Source organism: Mustela nivalis, assembly GCF_964662115.1.
Source record: "Mustela nivalis genome assembly, chromosome: 12".
Taxonomy (NCBI): domain Eukaryota; kingdom Metazoa; phylum Chordata; class Mammalia; order Carnivora; family Mustelidae; genus Mustela; species Mustela nivalis.
In genome coordinates, this window is record NC_139031.1 from 94,724,311 (window position 1) to 94,742,396 (window position 18,086).

The 18,086-nt window shown below is 49.3% G+C and overlaps 1 protein-coding gene across 11 annotated transcripts in view; it reads right to left on the minus strand.

The window, feature by feature from the left end:
- Positions 1-18,086, minus strand: part of COBL (cordon-bleu WH2 repeat protein) — a 261,173-nt gene that overhangs the window by 119,701 nt on the left and 123,386 nt on the right. The window lies entirely within an intron of this gene.

Here is an 18,086-nt window from a genome sequence, read left to right on the forward strand (position 1 = left end):
ACCATCCTGATAGACATGCCCATAGCTGAACCCCACAGCCCAAGGAAAGTGGGTGCTGGCTTCTGGTACCTGGGACTCTGGAGCTGGTTTGGAGTAAATGCACGCCAGGAGGGATAAAGCATGCCAACATCATGGGAACTGATCCCGTGAAGGGAGGGGGGTCGGAACTTAAGAATCCATGCTCTGTTAGGTGAAATGATGGCAACCACCCGTTTTCCTGGCCATGGTCTCCACGGGAATGCCTGAGGGGTGGCATTTCTTTAGAGGAAAAGCTACAGAAGCTGTTTGGTCGAGATCGATATTTCCGCCCCCAAAATACGGGGCCTCACAAAAGCTCTCTGATGGTGCTAAGCGTCACAGCAATTCTGGGACATTTCTCCACGGGCAGGATCTCTTCTGAAAAGGAGCAAACCGAGGGCACCCCACTGGTAGGGTCTGATTTTCTCCTAACAACACTCAGTGAAGGCATGAGGGGTGAGCTCTGATCCTCTCAGCCATTTGTGGCAGGACCGTCTCTAGAGCGAGACCTGTTCGCAGACATGGGAATGTGATTACTTACAGCAGGCGACTTCAGTAATGACCTCAGAAAGCTGGGGCTTCCTGTGAGCTTGTGAACGAGAAGGAATCAAGCCCCTGTGTAGATCAAGATGGTAACAGGAGCTTCCCACGCTCAGGAAGGCCGTGATCTTGGTGAAAAGCGTGCTGCGCGGCCCAGGGGGCTTGGGAGACGAGCTCCAGACCCAGCCGGCCCATGTGAGAGTGCAGACACCGCCTGGTACAGAGGCATGGCAGTTGTGCAGGAGGGAAGTCAGATGTATGCTATATGGACAGTGCAGCTGCAAGTTTGCACAGTCAGAGGACTGGCTGCATGTGGGGCTCTGGGGAGGACCCCAGCAGAGAGTGGTGGGCAAAATTCATAGACCCACACAACATGTATGTGTGAGATGCCTGCTGGGTCTAATGTGAGATTCCAGCTCAGGAAACTCAAACCCTGTTTTGCAGGGGAACGTTCTAATTCACATAAATGATAAAGCCTGGTAACGAAGAAAGCCAAGGTCTTCCGTTTCAAGTGTGCAGGTCCGTCTCCGACCATATACATGGCGGCATGCTCTGAATGCCGGCTAGGAAGTTTAGTTTGCTCGGGTTCATCAGCAGTAAGATCTCCTGCATGGTGCCCTTACGATAATGCATGTTCCCCCAAACTGAACAAGGCCTCTCGTCTGGAGTGGCTGTTGAGCCCATGATTTGTTCCATGGGCCAAATGAGGAAAGGGAACGAGAACCCGGCGGCTGGCTATCCGTGGTGAGCTGATCCAGGTGCAGAATGAAAAGATGCCACGCCGTGACCCGCAAACAGAAGCAAGGTGAGAGCAAACCTCTTTGGGCGACATCTGTTTCTAATGCGTGTGTCACATCGGTGAGGCCCCTCTGTTAACTCCAAGGAACTGAGTCACGAGCTGGGGGAAATCAAGCAGAGGAGGTGTCTCTTCTGGTGAATGAACCTTCAAGCAAAAAAGGAGGGTGTTGTCAAGAGGCAGGAATCACCCCGTGGTCCCGCCGTGGCTTTCTGGGTTGAGCTGACTAAGCCTCCAAGGTGTTGTTCAAAATGCTCATTCCTCATTGGCACATTGCTGTCTTCATGGATCACGCTGTAGAGAGGGCGGCCACGAAATTCCATGTCCGAGGGGCTCCCGGGTGGCTCAGTTGGTTAAGTGTCCGACTCTTGATTCAGCTCAGGGTCATGAGATTAAGTCCCATGAAGGGCTCGGTGCTGGGCATGGAGCCTACTTGGGATTCTCTCTCTCCTTCTGTCCTTCCCTTCTTGTGTGCATGCACTCTCTCTTTGTCTCTCTAAAAAAGCCTGTTTTCAGTCCTTGTCGACATCTAGGAGTGGGACTCTGGGTCACATGGCAATATTCGATACTGAACTGACCGGGGAAACCAACAAACTGTTTCCCAGGGCAGGTGTGATCTTTTGCTTTCCCACCAGCAAGGATGAGGTTTCTAATTCTTCCACATCCCAAATACTAGTTATTGAAGAAAGTGTGTGTGCCTGCAAGAGTGGGGTGGGGGGTGGGGGCAGAGGGAGAAAGTCAAGCAGACTCCCTGCTGAGCGCAGAGCCGGATGCGGGTCCCATCCTGTGAGCTGGAGACCGTGGCCCCAAATCAGGAGCAGAACGCTGAGTCACGTGAGCCACTCAGATGCCCCACCTCTCCCCTCCTCCTCCTTCCTCCTCTTCCTGTTAAGTCACAGCCATCTCAGTGGGTGTGAGTGGCATTTCACTGTGCTTGGACTTGCATTTCTCCAGCGAACCACCATGGTGAGTGTCCTTTCCTGTGTTTCCTGCCCATCAGGCATCTGCTTTTGATGGCTGAATTTTAAGAGCCATGGGTCAAGAATCAAGGTTAAGAGCCACTGTGCCAGTCTTCGCCCCTGACCATCACAGCACACGGCCTGGCGTAGGGGCGTCTTATTGTTCTCTCTCGGGAGAGAGCTGCAGGGCCTCAGTCGCCAGCACCTTCGGGGGCTCTGACCTCTGCGGGGGCTGGTCTTTGTACGCATGGCAACTCTGCACAAGCAGCATCTATCTGAGTGTGCAACCCCGCCCTGGGACTCCCCTCAGGAGAGCACACCTCAAGGCAAATGACGATGATTTTTCAGGGCAAACCTTCAATGGCTTTCATGTGACTGCAGTAAATCATTCAGAAGCTTTGGTATTTTACTACTCATAGTGCCCAGTGACTCTACCCTAGACCTGCTCTCAGAGGCTCTGATGCCCCAAAGGACACTCAGCTGATCCAGTGCATATTGTCATGGTGATAGGGAGGGGACCTCAGAGCACGCACGTCCTCAGGTGGCCCTTAGAGTTTGCCTGCAAAGTCCGCAGCAGGTTTCCTAAGGTTCTCCTTCATGATCCTTTGTGCCTGACCTTTAGGGCTAAGATTCTGTAGTTCTTCTGACATGCATGCTGCATTCTTCCGTGAAGACATTAACTTTGGTTGCAGGTAAAGAGAGAGACAGGAGGAAGATGGCTTCTGGGGACCTGCAAGTCCCAGAGCATGGGGGTGGCCTGCCCAGGGGCCCGGGGAAGCTGGGGAGTCAGAAGACCGGCCCAGAGAGCAGAGGCCGAAGTTGCCATCTGAAGGCAGGTAACGCAGAAGGGGCATCACAGGAGACCACAGCATCGCATGCAGCCTTCCTGCTTCAAGGGGAACCAGCCAGGAGGAACACGGAAGCACGACGACAGTTACCAGCGTGATAGCTATCATAGATCCGGAAACCCGAGACAGATCTGCAGATAGGACTGCGATCCCGGGAGGGTGTGATGCTCTCATCTCTGTAAGGGACCCGGGCAGCTGGCGGGTCCCAGCTCCCGGTTACAGGCGGATGGGCACGGCTTCAGTGGGCAGACTCCTTGCTCTCCAGAGCCGGGGTCACAGTGGGGAGGGCAGAGGGCGGGGCGAGGCACCAGAAGGGACAGAGGGTCAGTTTTCATCTCTCCTTGTGGGATTCTAAGGTCACCTCCACTAGCCCTACACAGAAGTATGGCAGCTCGTCGGTTCTGCCCTCTTGTCAGTCGGGGTCCCCTCCTGAGCGGCCCCCTGGAGCCCCTTTCCCCTTCATCTTCTCCGCCAGGAGCAGCTGCCGCCGAGTGGTAGCCCAGCGGTTCCCCCAGCATGCGAGGTCTCCTTTTGGCCTCTCTCCTTCCTGGGCAACATCAACACCCTTGGGCTTCCTACAGCTCGTTCCAGAGTCTCGCCAGTTCCCTCCCCAGAAGTCGGCCAGCCTTCCCTCCCCAGGGGTCCTCAGGGCTTCTGGTCTGCACCTGTCTGAGATCTGCTCCCCCAGTAGCCCTTCCCTAACAGACCTGCGAGAGAACTTCAAGTGAGGGAACCTTCCAGAGTCTCAGCAAGGTGGGACATGTGGGGGGATGACTCGGGCGAACCCCCAGTCCCAGTCCTGCAGAGAATCCCAGCCCTAGCCGGCCTCTGCCGAGCAATGTCCCCCAGGCATGGAGAGAGAAAGAGAGAGAGAGAGAGAGAGAGAGACAGTGTGTGTGTGAGAGTGTGTGAGAGACAGTGTGTGTGAGAGAGTGTGTGTGAATACCCATACACACATACACCTGTATAGTAATTCAATTCTGCCACAAAAAATCTCTCAGTGTTCCCATTTTATCCCAGAAAACTCAGCCCCTATTTCTGGATCACGGTGCCACGACCCTGACACAAACCTCACCTTCCTGCGCTGGGGTTGGCTATCAGGCCCTGTGCGGGGTCTCCTGGCCTGGAGAGAAGGTCCGCCTGCTGGTTTATGGAGCACACACCCCACAAAAGGGCTCTTCCCACACTCTTGGCTGCTGCTTGGCTGGTCTCTCCTCCATCCTCTGTGAGTCCCTGTGAAACACCAGGGCCTGCCGCCTCTCTTAAAATTTCCACAGACGCCACAAGCACCCGAGTTCTGAGGCCCGTGGTGGTGGGTCATCTCTGCCCAGAACACCACTATCTGGGTGTTTGCCCTGGAACCTCCTGTACCTGAGGGTCTTGGGCAGGTGTGTCCAAGCTCCTGGTTTCTGCCCAAGTCACACTGCCTTCCAGAGTCACGTGTGTGCATGTGTGTGTGTGCGTGTGTGTGTCACACTGCGAGCCAACACCTTCCCTGCTCTGGCCACAGCTTTCTCTCTCACTATATGAGCAATGCCTACGCTGGATGCTCCCTTTGCTGAAATGAGCAGAGAAAGTGATTCTTCTCATTTTTAGGGTGTTTGGGGAATTTTATATTTCACAGATTTGAGTTATTGCCAAATGCATTTCACTTATTTTTCCAGAACGTCTGGGATTATGTACACAAATGTCATCACTTACTTCAGACCGCTCTCACATTTTTTTCCCCCTTTCATTAAAAACTCTGGCAGTTGACACCCTCTAGGGAGGGACTTCCATGCATTTGTGCATGTGCGAACACACACACACACACGCACGGACACTCACACACACGTAACAGAGTACTTACCTCTTCCGCAGATCCTCAGACATGGGAGGCAGAGAAGGGGACCCCAAACGTGTTGAGACACAGAGAATGGTTACACCCCGGCTCCGCAGGGTAACCCGACCGCAGTCGCCCACCAACAGGAAAGGCACAGGGCATGCACGCATCCCACACTGAGATCAGCATCACTTACGGACCCCAGAAATAGCTTCGCCGCAGCATTCTAGGAAGGACCCCAATACTCATAGCTGCCACAGACCATTAAAATTACACTTAACGGGTCATATTACTCTTCTATTGTGAATGTCCTGGACCCAAATGTTACGATTTCCTGGAGAACCCGCAGGGAGCAGGTGATTCTCAGTCTTCCAGGAGAAAGCGGAAATCTATCCTGGCCCTGGGACTCCCCCATGCCCTTCCCCAGGGGACCTCACGACCTGCTCGCCTGTGGCCTGTCTGTGGCTTACCTGTGGCCCATCCACGGCCGGTCCTTCCTCTGGGTGCCAGGTGCTTTAATGATCTGTGTTCTGCACTTACGCCCGTGATCTCAGGATAAACCATGCCCCACTCAGTGGTCATGGTTTGTAACACACACACACACACACACACACACACGCTACAACCAGGTTACAAAGACATAAGCAGCAGTGAAGGAAATGCTGAAACATCGTTGTGTCCGAGGGGCCAGAAGAACGTCTGGGAAGTGCTGCGGGGGCACGATATAAACCAGGGGCGGACATACGTGTTCTGGAACCCCTGCCAGCTGCTGATTTAAGGTGAGGAACTGAAGCGGAAGCCGTGTTACCACAAGGTTCAGAGGGGCAGTCACATCACTTATTGGGGAAGTCCTTGGAACCACCGCCAACCCTCACACTCTCAACACTCTTGGCTCAACACGTTATAGCCCAGACATTCTTGGGGTCAGACCATCCCTACCACAGCGGGACCTCCAGGGCCTTCAGGAGGAGGCAACTGATGACCCCAGCCCACGCCGCAGACCATCCCTTACGAGCATGGCTACAAAGACCTGCATGTTTCTCGAGTGCGGAGGACCCCTGCTCTAGCCCGCTGGGGGTCATCACTGTTGTGTGCCTGAGGTTCCCCAGATTCTAGTACTGTCTTCCTTGCTGGGTCCTGATCACCACGGGGGGACTCAAAGGCTCCTACGACACACGTCATGTTTGCAAAGAAGCCCCCCTGGCAGACAGAGGATGCGTTTTACCCGCACGCCACTGACTCACCACGTTCGTGGACTAGGCTTTCAAACTCTCCTCCTTGCTTCTCAGTAACAGATCACCGTGAATTTCGCTTTGTTGGCACCAGTTACCACGGCCGGTAGTTACAGTCACAAGATACGGAGCAACTGATTTTCTTGTTTTTCTGAGTTTCTTGTATTCTCTTTGGTAGCTTTGATAATTATTTTATCTCTTTTTAAATTTTATTTTTTAATTTTTTCATCGTGACAGGTGCACTCTTTGCCCCCCATCCCCCACCCACCTCCCCACTGGTGACCACCAGTGTTCCCTGTTTGTCTCTCTTTGTTCTTTCCCTCTGCTCATTTGTTTTGTTTCTTAAATTCCACATATGAGTGAGATCATACAGTACCTGGATTTCTCTGACTCATCTCATTTAGCATTACACTCTCTAGCTGACGTCATTAGAAACGACAATTTTCAAATAATTAGAATAAAAATAAGGAATCACCCATATGTGTATGCTAAAACAAATGAAATCTCCCCAAATTTATTTGTATAGTGAGATTCCATCACTGAATTGATTTTTATTTGGTTAATTAATATGTCACTTACTTATTGAGATTTTGAAATTTAATTGAAAATCAATTTGCTAATTAGTATTAATATTTTATGACTGTAATATTCAGTCACTCTACTACCAAAGTGTGATTAATGAGAAACTGACACACTTAATATGTGCCATTAATTTAAAGTTGCTGGAGATCTTGCTGTTGCTTCTGTTTTCGGTTTACAGCATGTCCAGTGACCGAAAATCTCATATACAAGGTCCTATTCTCCTACAAAGTAAATACGTAAAATGGTTGCCAACGGTGAGAAGATGTGAAGTGAAACCACTTCCTTAGAGCCTCTCCCGAGCTACCATCAAGGTAGGAGCCAAGAGCCGCAGACAGGGCAAGCAGGGCCGGGGCTCCGTGGCCCCAGCTTGGGGGTGGTGTCAGGGACCGCCAGCGACCCAGAAAGCCCACTATCCTTCCTCTGACCTTGCTGCAGGGGCTGTCACCCAGGAGCCACTGACGTTACATTTCCTGGGCTCCTGGCAGCCACCTGCAGCCTTGTCATCAAGTGCCACCAAGAAACCATGAGTAGACAGGACATGCAGAAACTTCCTGCGGGGCCCCTACATCAGCACTCCCTCTAGCCAAGGGACGGGCAGAGGACAAGGACCGTCTCACACACCTGTGCTGCGGAAGCTTAGTGCTCATTCCTGTAGAGATCCCATCTTAGGGGTCTATGAGAGGAATCGAGAACTTCCAGTCGAGGGGCACCTGGGCGACTCAGTCGGTTAAGTGTCTGCCATCAGCTCTGGTCACGATCCCGGGCCCTGGGATGGAGCCCCACAGCCATCAGGCCCCCTGCTTGGCGGGGAGTCTGCTTCTTCCTCTGCCCCTTCCCCTCCCATCCCTTGCTCATGCTTTCTCTCAAGTAAGTAAACTATACAAAATAAAATAAAATAAACAAAGGAGTAAGAAACTACGCAGAAGTTGGTTTTCGCCGCTGCACTCGTGAACATGGCGTGCGTGCACTTGACACGTACATCTGAGCCCCCTCTTGCTGCAGGCTCTGCAGTAATCGCTAGCCATACAGCCATATGTAATATAATAATAATACAATAATGATGATGATGATGATGATAGGGGTGCCTGGGTGGCTCATTCAGTTAAGCATCTGACTCTTGACTTTGGCTTGGGTCAAGGTCGGAGGGTCCTAGGATCATGCCCTGTGCCGGGCTCAGCCCTTACTGCGGAGTCTGTTTAAGATTCTTTCTTTCCCTTTCCCTCTGCTCCTCCCCTCAAACTTGCACACTTTCTAAAATAAATATATAAATTTTTAAAGAAAAATAAGAGCTTCATTTGGAAATACAAAGACCACACAGTTCATATGTACACTTGACTTCCCTCCATAGAGCCTAACCCCCTTCCTCGTGCATGAAGGTTGACTCAGGGGCTGGGGATCTGAGGATAGGGCAGCATCCAGACCAATGAAATGTTGACTCAGTCTCAGTGGAACCTAAACAGAGGCATGACATCTGCTTGGGAATCCCCAAGTTCCATGACACGAGCTGTCTGGTATCTGCTCTGTGTTCCACTGCAATGATTTACATGGTCGAGGACCCATGTCGTCAGGAGGGAAGAGGCCAACGTCCACTCTGGCCAACCTCCTCTCAACCGCACAGGATTGCCAGCCCACAAAGACAGAGCGGTCAAGGAAATTCAAGGGCAAAGGAAAATCAAACTTTGTCTTTCTGTAGATCATTCTCAAAGGAATCAGCTTCGCCACCATCTGCGTTTAGGATTTGCTCTTATTTTTTGTGCTAAAGCTAGAAAACCATCTAGACAAGGCAGAAGTCCACTCGGCTAAAGGAAAATAAATAGCATAGACAAACCACTTGGGATATGTCACTAACTATGTGTTCTTAGAGTTCAACCAACATCCTCCGATGACATATGCACATGTGTACATATTATATACACGCATATGTAATTTAAAACATCTTTCAAGCCTGCAATGGCAAAACTATTCTTTGCTTCCCATTTTGTTTTCTCTTTTTTATCTCTGCGGAATGTCCAAGCAGTGGTTATTGTTCAAGCTGGTGAAATTATCTCTATTCCTGAAGCACAGGGCCAACATTTCTGAAACGCCCCTCCCTGAACGCTGATCTCGGCATCTCCTCAGCACTCACCGGCAGGACACATCACACGTATGAGGCTTCCCGATCGGAAGTCACACTCACAGTGCAACTAAAGGCCCGCGGTATACAGGGCAGCAAACACTCTTAGCCATGAAATTACAGGTACCATTGCGATCAGGGGATAAGGAGAAACCTCTGGACCTTCTCACCCCAGACAGAAGGTCAGATACTGAGAAGCTGCGAGATCATGGGCGCAGTCTGTTTCTGGAAGTGCGTGTTTCCAGTCCAGAGTCAAAAACTGTCCTAGACACGCACACGACTGCACACACAGGCACGCAGGCCCTCACACACCATGGGCAATCATTGCCAGCCCCTGGCTCTCCCCAAACAGGCGCCCCCCGGCCCCCTCCCCTGGTCTTCCTGATGGACCTTGGACCAGCTCGGAGGGTGGGTCCCTGCAGGGCCTGCCCCACTCTTCACAGACCTTCCTCACCCTGCAGCTGCCCCTCTTTCTGACCCCACCTCTTGCCAGCGCCAGCAGCACTGGGGAGCTCATTAGCAATGCCAAATTGCATGCCCCACCCTGGTGGCCTGAGCCAGAATTCTTCCAAGACCGGCGATGCACTTGCACCTAGAGCGTCCACAGCGCCACGTGAGGGGCTCCCCTGGTGTGTCTTCCCTGAATGCAGGGCTTGGCCTGGCTCCTCTCTGTAGCCCCAAGAGTCCTGAGGTCCCCTGCGTCTCCTAAGGCAGAGCCTCCACGAAAGTCTGCCCAGTGAGGGGCTGGGCTCTTCCCCTCCCTTGTGCTCGCTCTCCCTCCTCCCTTCCCTCTGTCCTCCCTTGTCTGTTTTTTCTCAATGTCAACTCTTCTCATTCTGTGACTCAAGACGCAGACTTCAGAAGACAAATCACTACGTACAGGGCTAAACAATATAACAATCACCATGCATGTGTACGGACTAATACCCATTTGCTACCTTTATTAAAAGCCCCTTCAAAGGGGCTGTGACCCTCAGGAGTGGAAGAAGGGGACGGGGTACCTTAGGGCAGCTTCATCTGCGTGTGTTGTACTTCTTAGCAACTCACAAAATGGTAGGAAGCGAATCTGGCTCCCGAGGAACATTTGCTAACTGTGGGCAGATGACACATGACTATTTATTTCATTCTGTGACTCTCTACAAATTGGGACTCTGCGGAAATACTTCCCAGAGCTGAAGGGGCTGAACCAAGCCGGGAGAGGGGAGGGGAGGAGAGGAGAGGGATGGGGAGGGGAGGGGGGAGAGGGGTGGGGAGGGGAGGGGAGGGGAGGGGAGGGAAGCCAGAGGCCACAGCCCTGCTCACTACCTGTGAGTCCTGGCCGGCAGGGACATCTCCCCAGGAAGAAAAGGAAGGAATCCCGGTAGAGGTGGGGAAAAGTTAAGACGGAAAAATCAAGAAAGTGGCACTATCTAGGAAGGGGAGCAGAGGCCATGGCGAAGGGTAAAATCCAGCCCAAGCTACACAAGGAGGGGAAAGGGAGGCCCCCAGGCCCTCGGGGGAGAGCCATCCAGAGGGCATCTGATTCATGCCACCGAGGAGCTCAGCCTGCAGCAGGGCATGAGGGCAGAGCACGCTCCAGGGCAGCGACCTCACAAGGCAAACCCCTTTCAGCATCAGGAGGGAGGCGATTTGACAGATGGCAGCCCCATCTGGCCCAGCAAGTACCTGGACAAGCTGGAAAAGAAAGGCATGGAGCTCAGAGGCCAAGGGATGCCCAGGAAGAAAGCTCACTTTAACAAAAGGTGACGCTCCCTTCTCTGTTACTGGGGACTCCAGGAGGCTATCAAGCACAGCGGCCTGGGGATGCGGGTCAGCATATCCTGGGTAGATGGGGGAGGCCAGAGAGCAGCCAGAGGCCAGGGAGGAGGCTGCGGGAGCCATGACAGGTCAAGCTGGGAGAATAGGCAGGACGAGGGTTGAAAGGTAAGTCGAATGCACAGACCTGGGAGGCCACAGTGTGGGCAAGCTACAGCTTCGGTTCTTTCTCAAAAGGTAGGTGGACTCCCTGGAAAATGTGTCTAGGACCCCAGAGGATGTACCCTGCTGGGGAGAGGAGAGGAGAGTGTCTGGGAGGGGAACACACATAGGTCTCTCTTCAGCAGAGTGAGGGGGGGCACTCTGGGCAGTGCCGCACCTTGTCGGGACCCACCTTCTGGAAGCCTCGCTCTGCCTGCTAAATGCACCAGGAGGACCTGAGGAGGTGAGGCCTCAGCGGAGGCCGTGGGCGCAGCCCTCAGGAGACCTGCACCGCGGTGACCCCCAGAGAGGAGAGTCCCATCTACCAGGAAGGGGGCAGAGACGGTTTGAGGATGGCCCGCGGGTGGTGTGGGATAATGGAGAGGACAAAGGAGACACCAAGGTTTTGGCCTAAGTCCCGCAAGGACAGAGCTGCCATCTCCTGAGATGGGAGTGACTGACGCCGAGGACTGGGAGCTCACTTGTCTCCATGACCTGGTTTCAGAATCAACTTAGAGGCCACTCTCGGAACCAATGCACCTGCTGGCCACTGAGACTCTGGTCTTATACCTGTCCCTCAAAGAGCAGGGAGAAGGTCAGGAAAGCTATGAAGACAGTAAAGGAAAAGAGATACTCCTGTCTTACGGGAACACAAGGAAACCCAGTATTTTGAAAGGGACATTTTCCACCTCTCTTCTCTACAAACATTACATTTTCAGCCAAAAGGTTAAAAATCTGTGTTTCTTCCTTTTGCTCTAAAAACCAAGTATTGGCATTAGGCAGCAGCAATCAACTTCAGCTCTACATTACTCTCATTCTAGGGATCCCAAGCTGTGGGCGCCCGGGTGGCTCAGTGGGGTTGAGCATCTGACTCTTGGTCATGGCTCAGGTCATGCTCTCGGGGTTGTGAGACTGAGTCCTGCATTGGGCTCAATGCTCTGCATGAGGCTGCTTGAGATTCTCTCTCTCCCTCTTCCTCTGCCCCTCCCCCTCCACTTGTGTGTGTGCACGCTCTGTCTCTCTAAAATAAATAGAAAAGAAAGGCTCAAGAAAACACACAAAGTGACGGAAACCTGTGCCGGGCTGTAAGCATCTATGTGATTCCCTCATCCCACTTGTAAAACTTTCCATAGGCCGCCCCTCTCTTAATTTTGAGTACAAAATGCACTAGAGAAAGGTGGAAAGCCATCGAAATAGCCCTTCAAAACTGATTTATAATCAAAATGAGTTCTACATCACAAACACGTGGCTCAGCCCTCTGGACATATTTTCCTGCTCTCCGTTTGTGTATGGTCCAAAAAACAGAATCAATCAGGTTTTCCAAGGCCGTGCTCTGCTTGTGGAACACTGACCCCTGGTGGCAGAAATGGGTCAACACACCCTCCCAGAGTGTCTTTGCAAGTTCTTCCAGATCCCCTTAGAGGCTGGATTTGCATCTCCAATAAGCGGGGGACCTGGGGGGAAGCTGAAACTGTGGAGTTTCTTTTACATCTTAGTTTGGAATGACTTTTCCAAAAGAAGTGCTGTTTCACTGGTGGGCGTCCCTATAAACTTCTGGGCTCCTCAGTGCAGGCCCCCAACACCGCAGATGTCCCCAGTAGGGCCAGACTACTCTGTGGGGGACACTCCCATCTGGTCCCCAAACACGGATTCTCCATCCATGAGAAGCAGGCACTATGATGACGGAGGATTTCCATAACTGCCTCGACAGGGCAAGCAGTCAAAGGGCCCCAGACAATTTTAATTTTGTTTTGTTTTGTTTTGTGTGTGTGTGGTTTTTTTTTCTTTGTTGTTGTTATTGTTGTTTGTTTCTGGTTTTTGGTTTTTTAATTGAGACACTGATTTTTGAAAATCAGTCACCAAAAAGACTTTTTAACTTTATGGTAACGAACAGTGCAATGGCATCCGATGTAGCTCACATTGATCAATTTTAAATTGGTCAAATTTACAGAATCTGGCTTTTTTTCTAACAAAGGCAAGGCGCCCATAAATGGTCAGTTACTATGGTTCATTTGCCAACTTGCCCAATGGCCCACAGTTAGTAACAGTCACCAGGATGAGAACTTGGGTCACTTTCCTCCTCCATCCAAGCATTCTCCACTTTATGGGACCGATGTGGTATTCTGAGGTGTGTGGCATTTTTGCATGCACAATTACAAATTAACTCAGGTATCTCGCTTTGTCAGTGTGTATGGTTTATCACTGCTGTTCATGTGATTTAGGGACAGGTCAGATGGTGGGAACAGTGGTCTGAGCGCCATGTCATCTCACCATTAATCACACCCAGGGATGATGGGCCACGTCCCCTTCATGCGTCTCAGGGCCCAAAAGCGAGAGATGAGGGAGCTGCGTGCTCTGCATGGATACGGAAGGGAGATTTTCTCAGAAAAATGCGAAATCCCAGGAAAACAGCTTGACATTACTTGGGAGGTGATTACACTTACTGATTCAAGGACCCTTTCAGAAAATGAAAATGATTCCTGGAATAGAGTAAGCTTTGGTTTACATGAATTTCCTTTACAGGGAAGATCTGATTACTTTGGCCATCCTCATTAAGATATTTTCTTTTAGGGATGCCTGGTGGCTCAGCTGGTTGAGTGGCTGGTTCTTGATTTCAGCTCAGACCATGATTTCAGGGTCTTGGGATCAAATCCCTGCATCAGGCTCCACACTCAGTGGGGAATCTGCTCGAGGTTCTCTCTCCCTCTGCCCTTTCCTCTCTCTCACTCTCTCTCTCAAAGAAATAAATTATTTTTTACAGGATATTTTTTTTTTATTTTAAAAGATTTTATTTATTATTTATTTGACACAGAGATCACAAGTAGGCAGAGAGGCAGGCAGAGAGAGAGAGGAGGAAGCAGGCTCCCTGCTGAGCAGAGAGCCCGATGCGGGACTCGATCCCAGGACCCCGAGATCATGACCTGAGCCGAAGGCAGCGGCTTAACCCACTGAGCCACCCAGGCGCCCTTTACAGGATATTTTAATGTAAATCTATTCTCTTCAGAATCTTTTTTTTTTTCTCTCTTCAGACTCCTATGATGAACTGCTCATATTTTAAGGGAAAATATGCAATAGCTCCTACAGACTTTCTAGTAAAGCTCTGAACGAGCTTACTGACATTTCAGAGGGCTTCCCAGAGCGTTAGGTGAGCTCTGTGACCGCTGATCCTGCAGAGTGGGCAGGGCTATACCCACTATACAGATGGGGAAAGTGGAGACAGAGAGGTCCCCTTGCTGTGTGAGACTGAAAGCCTTGCTCTTTCACCTAAAGTCAGTGGGGTGAGCAAAATTTATAAAAACAAGAGCAGACTGTTCATAAGAAAAGTTCCATACCAACACTCCATGCTTGGTAGACGTGAGCAAAATATCAAACCTAAGTTAAGACATAATGGACAAAGAAATTTGAGCATGAGGGCGTGTGGGGGGCTCCACTGGAGAAGTGTCTGCCTTTGGCTCAGGTTGTGGTCTCAGGGGGTCTTGGGATCGAGCCTCAGACAGGGCTCCCTGTTCAGTGGGGAGTCTGTGTCTCCCTCTGCCTCTCCCCCCGCAATCATGTGCATTCTCTCTGTTGCTCTCTCTTAGACAAAATCTTTAAAAAAAAAGAAACAGGATCACGAACATAAAATCCTTCAGCAAACAGAAGCCACAATCCAGATTTGGTCAACTACTCGGCCTCTGGAAGCTGGGCAGCTTCTGCGTCCATGTGAGGAGGGTGAAGTGTGAGCACAGAACTAAGCAGGGGCCCGTCACAGGCTGGCACCATGATTTTATTAAGGGCTGCCCTGCCCTATGGCTTCAAGCCCTGCAAACTCTTCTTTGGAGGCCAATAACGAATCTACCACATTGCAGCTTCATTCATTAACTTTGGGTTTCAGTAAAAGTTCCCCTTCATTTAGAAAGATGAAAAAAAATCCCATAAGACACTCCATATCACGCTTGTCCTCCTTTAACGAATCGCACAAATGGACAGACTGCAGAATAAGTGCCAAGAGGAAGTTCTCTGGAGGTTTGATTCCTACTTCTCATTATGAGTACGTCTGAGCACTTTTTCATTTATTTATGTACCACTTACATTTCTTTTTCTGTGAACTTTCTATTCGTATCTACCTTGGTCAGGATGTCATCTTTATTTTATTTTAAAGATTTTATTTATTTTAGAGAAATACAGAGAGAGAGAGGATGAGAATGGGGTGAGGGGCAGTGGGAGAAGCAGACTTTCTGCCAAGTAGGGAGTCAGATGTGGGGCTCCATCCTGGGACTCTGGGATCATGACCTGAGCCAAAGATGGGCCCTAACCGACTGAGCCACACAGGTGTCCCCACTTTTCTTGTTTTAAATTGAAGTAGAGTAGACACAGTGCTGTATTAGTGTCAGGCATACATCCCAGTGAAGTGACAAGTTCGTACATTATTCAGTGCTCACCATGACAGGTGTGACGTCACATTACACAATGGTATTACAATATTATTGACTGCGTTCCCCATGTTGCACGTTCCCACGCTGTGACTGGAAGCTTGTGCATCTTAATTTCCCTTCATCTCCTTTGCCCATCCCTCTCTCCCTCCCTTCCAACAACCACCAGTTTGCTGTCTGTTTCTCTTTGCCTTTTTTTTTTTAAGATTTTATTTATTTATTTGACAGAGAGAACGTATAAGTAGGCAGAGACGCAGGCAAAGAGAGAAGGGGAAGAAGGTTCTCTGCTGAGCAGAGACCCCCCCCGCTGTGGGGCTTGCTCCCATGACCCTGGGATCATGACCTTAGCTGAAGGCAGAGGCTTAACCCACTGAGCCACCCAGGTGCCCCTCTGTTTGTCTTTTGTTTGGTTTTTTAGATTCCACATAGAACGGAAGAGACAGAAAAGATGTGCGACATATACACAATGGAATATTACTCAGCCATCAAAAAGAATGAAATTCTTGCCATTTGCAATGATGTGCCATCCACAGACGGAGCTAGAGGGAATCACCCTAAGTGAGGTAAGTCAGATGGAGAAAGACAAACACCCTGTGATCTCCTGTACATAAGGCTGTCATTATTTTTCTAATTCCAATCCCCACTCCCCAACATTTGTCATTTAGATTTTTACTTTGCTGATAATATTCTCTCTTCCTTCTCTCGTTTTTGACTCAAAATTTTTTCCCTTGATGTTAAAGTAACCAGCATTTTTTATTAATTATTTTTACTAACATATATTTTTTGTCCCCTGTCAGGGGTACAGGTCTGTGAATCACCAGTTTTACACACTTCACAGCACTCACCAAAGCACATACCCTCCCCAATGTCCATAATCCCACCCCCTTCTCCCAACCCCCCTCCCCCCAGCAACCCTCAGTTTGTTTTGTGAGATTAAGAGTCACTTATGGTTTATCTCCCTCCTGATCCCATCTTGTTTCATTTTTTCCTTCCCTACCCCTGCAAACTCCCCACTCTGCCTCTCAAACTCCTTATATCAGGGAGATCATAGGATAGTTGTCTTTCTCCCATTGACTTATTTCACTAAGCATATTACCCTCTAGTTCCATCCATGTCATTGCAAATGGCGAGATTTCATTTCTCTTGATGGCTGCATAGTATTCCATTGTCTATATATACCCCACATCTTCTTTATTCATTCATCTTTTGATGGACATCTAGGTCTATTTTGGGCATTGCTGCTATAAACTTTTGGGTGCACGTGCCCCTTTGGGTCGCATTTATATCTTTAGGGTAAATACCCAGTAGTACGATTGCTGGTCACAGGGTGGTTCTATTTTAAACGTTTTGAGGACCCCCCATGCTGTTTGGTTCCAGAGTGGCTGCACCAGCTTGCATTCCCACCAACAGTGTGTATATGTCCACATCCTCGCCAACATCTGTCATTTTCTGACTTGTTAATTTTAGCCATTCTGACTGTTGTGAGGTGGTATGTCACTGTGGTTTTGATTTGTATTTCCCTGATGCCGAGTGATATGGAGCACTTTTTCATGTGTTTGTTGGCCATCTGGATGTCTTCTTTGCGGAAATGTCTGTTCATGTCCTCTGCCCATTTCTTGATTGGATTCCTTGTTCTTTGGGTGTTGGCTTTGAAAAGTTCTTTATAGATTTTGGATACCAGCCCTTTATCTGATATGTCTTGTGAGTATCTTCTCCCATTCTGTCAGTTGTCTTTTGGTTTTGTTGACTGTTTCCTTTGCTGTGCAAAAGTTTTGATCTCGATGAACTGTCAATAGTTCATTTTTGCCCTTGCTTCCCTTGCCTTTGGCGATGTTTCTAGAAAGATGTTGCTGCAGCTGAGGTCGAAGAGGTTGCTGTCTATGTTCTCCTCAAGTTAACCAGCATTTTTGGAAAGTGTTCCCTCCTCTCAATTTTTCTGCTAGTACTTACATGGTTTCAATTTTTACATCTACCTTTCTGTTTGCTTTTTATTTTAGTATTTACAGTGAAAATGTATATGATTTTATCCTTCTCTTTGGGCTCCTCAATGATCTCAAATCTCTGTATAAATAAGTTTATTTCTCCCCACCGATTTGACATGTTGCCTATATAGTATTCAATTTCTGTCTTCAGTTGGCTCTGGAGTTTCTATTGGGTTTCACTGACTTCTGAATTACAGAGGCATTAGAAGCTATTTTAAAACTACCCAGGCTTATCCATCACCCTGGTCTTTCAGAGTTTTCCTAGCTAGTTATTAGTTGCTTATTTTTCCAACTAAACCTTATAACTCTTTTTTGTTTTTTTTTAGCTCTACAACAAAACCCAATCAACATAATAATGTTGAATCTTCACAGCTAAGAATGTGGCATGTTTTCCATGTGTACAATTCTACTTTTGTGTGTCTTTGTGGTATTTTATAATTTTCCTTAAAAATGCTTTGGATATTTCCTATGAGGTTTTTATCTGAGCTCTACCTATTTATCTATGTCATGAATGTATTTCCCTGTGTTGCACTGAGAGAAAAGAATCACACAAATAAGTAATGCCCACCACAAAATTTATGCTGTCATTCTTTGCTGTTGGAAAAGTTATAATACCTAGTGCACTGAAATAAGCAAATAGGTGTGAGTAGCCAAGCCCTCTAATGTAGTTAAATAAATTCCCACTCAAACACAAATGTAGCTTATAGAGTACATGGAACATTAGAAGACATTTTCCAATAGGTTGTGGCCAAAATCGAGACTACAATTGCAGATTGACTCATCAATGGAAATTTCTAACTGTTCTCGGTTGTTTAAATCTGTTTTA